The 10,000-nt window shown below is 41.0% G+C and overlaps 1 protein-coding gene across 2 annotated transcripts in view; it reads left to right on the forward strand.

The window, feature by feature from the left end:
* The window catches only part of LOC123512842 (forkhead box protein P1-like), a 697,058-nt gene that overhangs the window by 100,665 nt on the left and 586,393 nt on the right, over positions 1-10,000 (forward strand). For both annotated transcript variants that reach the window (XM_045269468.1, XM_045269471.1), the window contains exon 4: positions 4,309-4,350. The gene's annotated coding sequence lies outside the window, so the exon portion shown is untranslated. The remainder of the gene's footprint in view (positions 1-4,308; positions 4,351-10,000) is intronic.

The following is a 10,000-nucleotide window of genomic DNA, read 5'->3' on the forward strand; positions in this document are numbered from 1 at the left end:
GCCGCGGCGGTAGAAAAGTCAACAGTGCACTGGTGTATCTAATTAGACACCCGCCCTCCGCCTCATTCCGAATGCAAAGAAAACTCAGTGAGGCGAAAAATTTGAGTTTCTAAGTGTTTAGCCGACTTCCTTCCCGCTACTCCCCAAGACACCGGCCTACCGTTTGTATTGTGTCTGTATGCTAATCTGTTATTTTCCCCTTTTTTCCCCTCTGTTTCCCCTCCCCCCCAGTCTTTGCCTCTCTCCCTCGAAGACTGATAATTTTGTCTTTCTCCGTCTCTCTCTCTCTCTCTCTCTCTCTCTCTCTCTCTCTCTCTCTCTCTCTCTCTCTCTCTCTCTCTCTCTCTCTCTCTCTCTCTCTCTCTCTCTCTCTCTCTCTCTCTCTCTCTCTTCTGTTCTCCTGTGTGATTACAAACAGATATCAAAAGGAGAGATGATTATTAGGTAAGACGTGGGTTTCCTCTTCTTCAGGAGGAGGAGGAGGAGGAGGAGGAGGAGGAGGAGGAGGTGAGGCGGTGGTAATGATGTGTTGGGGAGGGAAAGGGAGAGGGACGGGGAGGGGGAAGGGAAGGAAGAGAAAGAGGGAGAAGGAAAGTAAGCAAGGAGTGTGTGTGTTTTTTCAGTCATCTTCCTCCTTTATCCTCCTCCTCCTCCTCCTCCTCCTCCTCTTTGCCGCAGCTGCCCTCACATCACAATCCCTTTCATTCATTAATCTCGCGAAATTAAGCTCACCTGAGTAACGGCAGGTATCACACTCACAGAAGAAGAGGAGGAGGAGGAGGAGGAGGAGGAGGAGGAGGAGGAGGTTTGTGGGTCGTCATGATTTTGAGGTTCAGATTTTTGTTCCTCGAGAGAGAGAGAGAGAGAGAGAGAGAGAGAGAGAGAGAGAGAGAGAGAGAGAGAGAGAGAGAGAGATTACTGCACCTAATTCGTGTGTTTTTGTCTTGTTTTGAGTGTTGTAATACTTAATTTCTCCTTTATGTTGTGCTATTTTGTCTCATCTGTTCATCTCTCTCTCTCTCTCTCTCTCTCTCTCTCTCTCTACACCATTTATACCATGTGGGCTTTTCACGGGAATTTCTGGGCTAAAGGGGATACTTTTTAGGGTACCTCCTATCTCAAAGCCCACCCGCTAGGAAACCGTTGCCCCGAGTGAGGAAGCCCAACCTACACTCGGACCGTGGACAGGATTCGAACCCGTGCGCTTGGAGACCCCTCGGACCCCAAAGCACGCATGGTTCCACTGCACCACGGCGGTCTCTCTCTGTCTCTTTCTTTCTCTCTCTCTCTCTCTCTCTCTCTCTCTCTCTCTCTCTCTCTCTCTCTCTCTCTCTCTCTCTCTCTCTCTCTCTCTAAATCGTGTCTTTAATTCAAGTTCTTTTTTTTGTAACCTTGAGTCTTTTCACAAAGATAATCTTTCTTAATTAACTCCCAAATAATCTAATGTCCTTTCCTCAACTTTTCGAAAAATATCAACACACTTTTTTTCTCTCTCTCTCTCTCTCTCTCTCTTTCTTTCTTTTAACTCCAAATCATCTAATGTCTTTTTTGTTTTTTTTTTCACTTTTTTCTTTTCGTTTTTTTTTTTTTTTGACTACAACTTTCCAAAATAAAAAAAAGAAAGACTTCGAACCGTCTCCATTTCTATCATCGTGCAATTAGCATCGTGTGTGTTATTTAACTTTCTATTGCTTCTTTTATTTCTACGTTTCTTTCTAGTTCCTCTTAACCTTTTGTATTTTTGTTTGCCTTTTACATCTTTGCGTCTTGAATACCAGAGAGAGAGAGAGAGAGAGAGAGAGAGAGAGAGAGACGTAGATAGACAGACGAACAAATCAACAGGCAGTGATAATAGGACGATAGAAAAACAGAGAGTCACATTTTAAATACAAATGGACTCTAAAGACGACAGAAATAAGAAAAAGAAACAGACAGACATGGAGACAAAGGGACAGACAGATGGATAAACAGGTAACAGAACAGATAAACAGGGAAACAGTAAGATTAACAAACATATACAAAGACAGATCAACAAAAATACAAATGGGGAGACAGATAGACACAAAACGGAAGATAGAGAGAGAAGCAGACAGACATGAATAGATTAACAGATAGATAGAGAGACAAATGGACAAATAGATAGACAGACAGGTAGACAGATACAGAGGAATAGAAATGAGGAGATAGACTAAAACAAAACAGAAGACAGAGAGAAAGGAACTGACAAACATGAATAGATAAACAGATAGATAGAAAAAAGTGATAAATGGATAGAGAGACAGACAGGTAGAAAGATACAAAGGAATACACATAAGGAGATAGACAAATAGACAGAAAGACAGAGAGAGAGAGAGAGAGAGAGAGAGAGAGAGAGAGATAGACAGTAGGAAAGACAGAATAACAGACAGACAGACAGACAGGGAGTAGCGAGAGACAGCAGCATAATGAGAGGCTCTGAAGAAACTTGTCAGCCTGGCAGGGACAAAAACGAAGTCTGTATGCTAATGACTTATTGTCGCATTTTCCGATCGACAAGAGTGTGTTTCTTGCTACAGAAGGAGGAGGAGGAAGAAGGAGGAAGAAGAAGAAGAGGAGGAGGAGGAGGAGGAGGAGGAGGTGGCACGATTAAGTACAGTCTGATTATGCCAACAGCTGTAAGACCCCACCAAGTTCTCCAGCTGTTGTCGTGCTCTCTTTCTGCTTCTGTATGTAAATAGCGTGTGTTTTGCCCCCATGTTTATGAAATTAATTGAGTCTTCTAGAAGTTTTGGGTCTTTTTTCCCTTCTTGTGTGTGTGTGTGTGTGTGTGTGTGTGTGTTGTCTTCTGAAAGTGTCGTGTGTGGCTCTCTCTTTCTCTCTCTCTCTCTCTCTCTCTCTCACTCAGTTCTTTCTTTCTTTCTCTTTTTTTTTCCTTTAGTCGGTTTTGTGTGGGTTTGTTTTCCTTCCCCTCTCTTTTCCCAGTTGTTGTGTTTGTTTTAGGGATTGTGTTTGGGTGTTGGCGTGGTGTTGTGTTGCAAAAATGTGTCTTTAAGTGTCTTGGATGGAATTTTTGTTTTCTTTGTCCTTTTATGTTTTTTTTCTTCTTTTTTTTCCCTCTGTGTTGTTTGACTTGTGTTTTCCTCTTCCCCTTCATCCTCCTCCTCCTCCTCCTCCTCTTCCTCTTCCTCCTCCTTCTCCTCTTGTCATTCTTAGTTGAGAGAAGGACGTTGAAAAGTAGATAAGTGAGAAAAATAATGAAAAGATAAGTGGAAAGAGAAAGAGAATAAAGGAATTAGAGGAAATACAAAATAAGACAAATATAAGAAAGAAAGAATGATGAGACAATGACAGAAAAAAAGGAAGAGAATTTGATGAGAAAGGAGGTATAAGCTGACTTCTCCTCCTCCTCCTCCTCCTCCTCCTCCTCCTCCTCCTCCTCCTCCTCGTCGTCATTAAGGCGCCTTCCCTCCCGTCATCGCGTCTCCACCTTCGCCACTAATTAAGCTGAAGGAGGACAGTATCCCCCCTCTCTCTCTCTCTCTCTCTCTCTCTCTCTCTCTCTCTCTCTCTCTCTCTCTCTCTCTCTCTCTCTCTCTCTCTCTCTCTCTCTCTCTCTCTCTCTCTTCGCCCTTCATCCCCTCTTCCCCTCACGTCATCTTCTCTCTCTCTCTCTCTCTCTCTCTCTCTCTCTCTCTCTCTCTCTCTCTCTCTCTTTCCCTCATTTTAATTGTTATCTTTGTTTTTGTTGTTGTTTTCCCCCTTTCTCTTTTCTAGTGTCCTTTTTCCTTTCTCTTTTTATTTATTTTTATTTCATTACCTCCATTATTAGTTTTCTCTTCCATTGTTTCATTTCTTCTCGTTTTATTCTCTCGTTCTATTTATATTTCTGAATTATTTTGGGTTTTTCTCTTTTATTTCTTATTTGTGTCTTTTGTTACTACTACTACTACTACTACTACTACTACTACTACTACTACTACTACTACTACTACTACTACTACTTTATTGACGAGTCAGTTTAGATATGAGACAAATAAAACATAGTCTGTTTGATGTCATTTTATTCAATTAGTTCATCACTTTATCTTATCTCTCCGTGTCGTGTTTTTGTCATTATTATTATCATTATTCATTTCTTTTGTGTTTATTTATCTTTCATTTGTTATCATCTTTTTTCATCATTATCATCATTACGAAAGTTCATGTGTGTGTTTGTATGTTTGTGTGTGTGTGTGTGTGTGTGTGTGTGTGTGTGTGTGTGTGTGTGTGTGTGTGTGTGTGTGTGTGTAAGTAGGTTTTGTATATTAAAGTGTCTCTCTTTGGTTTCAGAATTGTTAGCGAGTGAAGAGAAGGATATTGTTGCTGTTCACGGTAAGTTTGAAATTATTATTATTATTATTATTATTATTATTATTATTATTATTATTATTATTATTATTATTATTTGAACTACATGATCAGTATTCTTTTCCAATTAGTCTTTTCTTCTTCCTCTTTTTCTTCTGTCCTTTTCTCTCTTTTAGTCTATCAGTAATATTACAACTATCTCTCTCTCTCTCTCTCTCTCTCTCTCTCTCTCTCTCTCTCTCTCTCTCTCTCTCTCTCTCTCTCTCTCTCTCTCTCTCTCTCTCTCTCTCTCTCTCTCTCTCTCTCTCCCATACTGTCTTAGCCTTCACACACACACACACACACACACACACACACACACACACACACACACACACACACACACACACACACACACACACACACACACACACACACACCGTCCTTCCCTGGAACAGAAAACGTAAAGTAGCGAAGTCTAAGTATAATTCATAGACAGCTGCTTGAGACAGGGACGTGTTAATGAGACAGATATTGGGTATTGATTGGTTCAGGTGCAGACAGTTGCCGGCCAATCAGACACGTTCCTCCATCATCTTGGAAGCGACCACCCCGACTTCTCCTTCCCACTCGCTCCCCAGCTTCTGTTGTGTCGCCACCCTTGTTTACTACACCCGTCTCTTGTTACAGGGCGTAGTAGTGGTTGCTGCTACAGAGGGTGTGGCTTGTAAGGAACTGTGGTTGTTTAAGAGTGAAAGCCAAGGAGGTATTGGGAAACGGGGACTATTTAAAGCTTTGGGAAATTATAAAGTATTATTTGGTAAACAGGGATATATTAAGAGCTGTGGGAAATTAGAAAAGAAAGTACTATAGGTAAACGGGAAATGTGAAAAACTTTGTGAAATTAGAAAAAAAAGTAGAGGGAATATATTTTAGAGGACTTATATTTAGAGCTTTGGAAAATTTGAAAGAAAAAATATTGGTAAACAGAATATATTTAGAGCTTCTGAAAGTAAGACATCAGCGATATTATTGATAAACGGAAGATATTTATAGGTTTTGGAAATTAAAGATAAAAAAAAAAGTATTAGTCAACGGGAGATACTAAGAAGTTAGGGACATTAGAAAGGGAAAATACTGAGAAACAGGATATATAAAGAAGCTTTGGAATATAAGGAAGGAAAGAAACCATTGATAAACGGAAAATATTTAGAGTTTTGACAAATATGAAAGCAAAAATGGTATTAACAAACAAAACTATAATGAAGAACTCTGAATCAGTAAAAAAGAAATAAAAAAAAAAGTTTCGCAATTACAGATAATAGAAGCTTTTGTAGAGAGAAACAAATCTTATCTATTTATATTATCGAATGTCGAGGTTAAAAATCTTGTATTCTTCATTATTATACATCAAGTCACGTGTGATTCAATTAATATATCTACTAGTCTAATTCCTTGAAGCGAAAAGGAAGCAGAGACAGACAGAAAGAGAGCGAGGGAGAAAAAGAGAGAGGGAGAGAGGAAGAGACGGAGATAGTACCACAAACAGACACATCGATAAGTCACTTGGCTTGTCTCTTTTTTTTATCATTTTTTTTCACCTGTCCGTGTTGAGGAGGAGACAAAAAGGAGGAGTGTGATAACCTGCATTTTTTGTTACCTGCGATATGAGGACGAGAAAATCGGATACAGGGGAGAGGATGCATTCTGTTATCAGTGTGTGTGTGTGTGTGTGTGTGTGTGTGTGTGTGTGTGTGTTTTCATCTAAGCCTCGTCTCATAGCCATGTAACACACACACACACACACACACACACAGAGAGAGAGAGAGAGAGAGAGAGAGAGAGAGAGAGAGAGAGAGAGAGAGAGAGAGAGAGAGAGAGAGAGAGAGAGAGAGAGAGAGAGAGAGGAGAAAAATGCAGAAGAGAAGTGGTGAGAAGAGAAAGAGAGAGAGAAAGAAGAGAGAGAGAGAGAGAGAGAGAGAGAGAGAGAGAGAGAGAGAGAGAGAGAGAGAGAGAGAGAGAGAGAGAGAGAGAGAGAGCTGCACACGCAAACACCACAACAAAAATAGAAGAGCAAAGAGTTCTTAAGCAAAGACAAATACACATCCCCTTCCTCCCATTCCTCCTCCCTCCTTCTCCTTCTGCAGGAGCGCCGCGCCCCTGCCACTGCCATATGGGTCTATGATGACAGTGGAGGGCGTGGAGATCCTGAAGGTGTCCCAGTATACCTTAAAGTGATTAATTGATAAAAGTACACGTGACTGATTGACTGACTCACGGACTAACTGACTGACTGACTGACTGAATAAACAAATAAATAGATAAATGTGTAACTGATTCTCTCTCTCTCTCTCTCTCTCTCTCTCTCTCTCTCTCTCTCTCTCTCTCTCTCTCTCATGGGAAAACAAGAAAGAAATCAAGTTTTTTCTTTCTTAATTTAGTTTCTTGCGTCATTTACTGCACATTTTTATTTGTTGTGTAGCAAAGTAACTGGTTTATTCTCTCTCTCTCTCTCTCTCTCTCTCTCTCTCTCTCTCTCTCTCTCTCTCTCTCTCTCTCTCTCTCTCTCTCTCGTTTAGAACCTGTTTTATACGCTTGTGGTCTCAGTTGCTTGTTTAATTGTAATTTTTTTCTTCTTTTTGTCTTTTTCACTTTTTTTTCGTGATTTAACTTGTTCTTGTCTAGTAAGCTTGTTTCTGAAGCTTCCATTGTGTTTATCAGTTTTTTTTTTTTGTGGTTTATTTTCGTCTCTATTTTCTTTTTTTTTTTTTTTTTCCTTAGTGGAGTTCAAATATTTGGATGCTTTTTTTTCTTTCTTTTCCTTTTTTTTTTTTTTGTGTGCTTCTCAGAATTTCTCTTTTGTTCTCTTTAAGTTTTGTTTGTGGGAAAAGATGTAAGGTTGTTTTCAGTTCGTTTGGTTTTGTATACTCTTGTCTTCTATTTATTTATTTTTCTTTTTTTTGTATTCCAGTTTCTTCTTTCTTTCTTTCTTTCTTCTTTTTTTTTCTTTTGATTGCCTTCCTGCTATCTTTTCTGTTTCCTTTCTTTAATTATTATTTTTTTGTGTGTTTCTGTTTTCTTCTCTTTTTTTTTCGCATTCACAGTGACAACATCAACAATAACAACAAGAACAACAACAACAACAACAACAACAACAACAACAACAACAACAACAACAACAACAACAACAATTACTACTACTACTACTACTACTACTACTACTACTACTAATTATAATAACAACAACAATAATTATCATAATAAAAGATCATAATAACAGAGAGAGAGAGAGAGAGAGAGAGAGAGAGAGAGAGAGAGAGAGAGAGAGAGAGAGAGAGGCACATCGAGCAAGCGAAAACGAGAGAGAGTGGGAGAGCAAGGGAGGGATGGAGGGAGTGCGTGCGTGGGGGCCAGCGGAGGGAGCGGCGCCCCCCGGACCTTCCCATTGGGCGGGCCGCGAGCCTGAGGGCCAATCAGACACGTTCCCTTCCGTGGCTCGTTTCTTTGATGTCTTTGAGCCGAAGCGAGGTCGTGCCCCCGTCGCGTCGTTATGGTCGTGTTGGCCACTTTGTTGTGTTGCTGCACCTCCCTGCCCCCCACCCCTGCCACGCCTCCTGCCCCCTCCTGGCCCTGTGTCCGTTCTCTCCTGCACCGGTTTGCTCGTTCGCTTCTATTCTCGCCTTTTCGCTTCTTGAATTTCACTCTCCGCCTGAATCTGGCTGACCCTACCCCTTCCCTGCCACCTCCCTGTATTCCTGTGTCACGCTGGCCTCCTCTGCTACCTCCTCACCTCTCTCCGTCACATACCTCCCATGTTCTCTTATTTCTCTTCTTTTCGCTTCTTCAGTTGTGCTCCTCTTATTCTGTCCTCCCTGCCCTCTCCTGCCACCTCCTTATTACCGGTACTCCCTCTCCTCCAGCGCCCCCTGTCCCCACGTCTCCTTCTGCCATCTCCCTGTTCGCTGGTCACTCTTAGTTTTTTTTTTTTTTCATTTACGCATTTTGATCTGTCTCGTCTTTCTTTCCTTCTCACACAGCTGAACCTGCACGGAAACTTCTGGTATAAGATTTTCATGTAAGGTTACAGATCATTAAATCCTATACACTAGTAGAAGAAATTTTTTTTCTATGCAAGAAGGAAGGCTACCAAGGGCAACAAAATATTAGAAAAAAAAAAAAAGCCCACTGTATCTGCAGGTTCCCTAAGAGTTCGAAAAAGTCATCCAAAAGCCAGGAACAAATGTCTTGACACTTCTCTCTTAAAGGAAGTTAAGTCTTAGGAAGATGGAAATACAGAAGCAGGCAGAGAGTTCCAGAGTTTACCAGTGAAAGGTATGAATGACTGATAATACTGGTTAACTCTTGTATTAGAGGGTTGGATGGAATAGGGATGATAGGAAGAAGAAAGCCTTGTGCAGCGAGGCCGTAGGAGTAGGGGAGGCATGCAGTTAGCAAGATCAGTAGAGCAGTTAGCGTGAAAATAGCGATAAAAGATAGAAAGATATGCAACAATTCGGCGGTGAGAGAGAGGCTGAAGACATTGATTGATGTAAAAGGAAAATATTAATCGAAAAGTGAGAATCTTTTGAAGTGTTTTGATTTAGAAAAAGAAAGTGAAATGCAATTATTTTCTCCGCCGCATTCTTGATAACACAAGATAATGTTCTGCATACTTACATTGGTTCTTCTTTAATCTAATCTTATTTAACCCACCTTAACCAAACTTAACGTATCCTATCCTAACCTTAATATGACCTAATCTTAAAAACACCTTACTTAAACTTAACCTAACGTTAACCTAGCCTTGACCTAACCTTGATCTAACCTTAACCTAACCTAACACAACCTAACCTAATCTAATCCTAACCTAACCTAACGAAAGCCACCCTAACCTAACTTTACAGAACCTAACTTCACTTAACCAAACCAAACCAAACCTAATCTAATCAAACCTCACCTCACCCCTCCTCACCTCACCTTACCTCACTTCAGCAGCCATCCAGCACCTCATCCCTCTCACTTCGGCACCTTAAACTAGAGGTAGCCCAACCTAACCCAACCCAACCTAACCTAACCTAACCTAACCCTAACCTAACCTAACCTAACCTAACCTAACCCAACCTAACCTAACCCAACCTAACCTAACCTGACCTAACATAACCTCACTTCACATAACCTAACCTAACCAAATATAATCCAACTCAACCTAACCCAACTTAACCTAACCTGACCTGACCTGACCTCACCTCACCTTGTCCCTCTCACCAGCATTTTAAGAGTGTGTGGCGGGGGAATTAATTACAATCGACTACCATTATTTCCAAAGTCGGGTGAACAATGGTGCATGGTGAGTGTTATTCTCATCCGATACAGGAGGGTTCGAGTCCCGCTGAGCCTCTAGTGTGCTTCAGTGGTGCCTCCTTTGTTGTGCATCACGCTTTGCCTCTCCCCCCTTCCCTCCCCTCTCTCTCTCTCTCTCTCTCTCTCTCCCTCTCTCTCAGTGTTTTGTTCCTGTTTTATTGCTTTTTTCTATTTTTTTTTGTTGGAGTGGTGTGTGTGTGTGTGTGTGTGTGTGTGTGTGTGTGTGTGTGTGTGTGTGTGTGTGTGTGTGTGTGTGTGTGTGTGTGTGTGTTTTGCTGTTTGTTTGTTTGTGTGTTTGCTGTCCCTCCTTTTTTGTTATTGTTCATGTTTACTA

This window comes from Portunus trituberculatus, chromosome 34 (genome assembly GCF_017591435.1).
Source record: "Portunus trituberculatus isolate SZX2019 chromosome 34, ASM1759143v1, whole genome shotgun sequence".
Taxonomy (NCBI): domain Eukaryota; kingdom Metazoa; phylum Arthropoda; class Malacostraca; order Decapoda; family Portunidae; genus Portunus; species Portunus trituberculatus.